This window comes from Anneissia japonica, unplaced genomic scaffold, assembly GCF_011630105.1.
Source record: "Anneissia japonica isolate Jap-2015-1 unplaced genomic scaffold, ASM1163010v1 scaffold284860_len1800451_cov186, whole genome shotgun sequence".
Taxonomy (NCBI): Eukaryota; Metazoa; Echinodermata; class Crinoidea; order Comatulida; family Comatulidae; genus Anneissia; species Anneissia japonica.
In genome coordinates, this window is record NW_022706010.1 from 848097 (window position 1) to 848423 (window position 327).

Consider the following 327-nt stretch of genomic DNA (forward strand, 5'->3'; position numbering starts at 1 on the left):
TAGAGTGGTTTTCTTCTAATATCATATAATAATAAGATAACAATAATTATAACTGCATCTTTCCTTACGTTATCTGTTTTTTAAATGTTACGAAACACCAATAACACCCTAATCAAAACTTGGCTTTGTTAAAAAAAATATATATTTAGCCTACCTGGAAACATAATGTCTACTGATATAATCTGAAAATATTGGGTTTGCATAGCGAGTATCAATAACAAAACAATTAAACCGTTAATCAGGTTCTTTCACAAAATCTGATCCTTAAAAGGCCTAAGTAAGTAATAACTTTATTGCTTCTCTTTTTTACAGAGGCACAACCGTAAA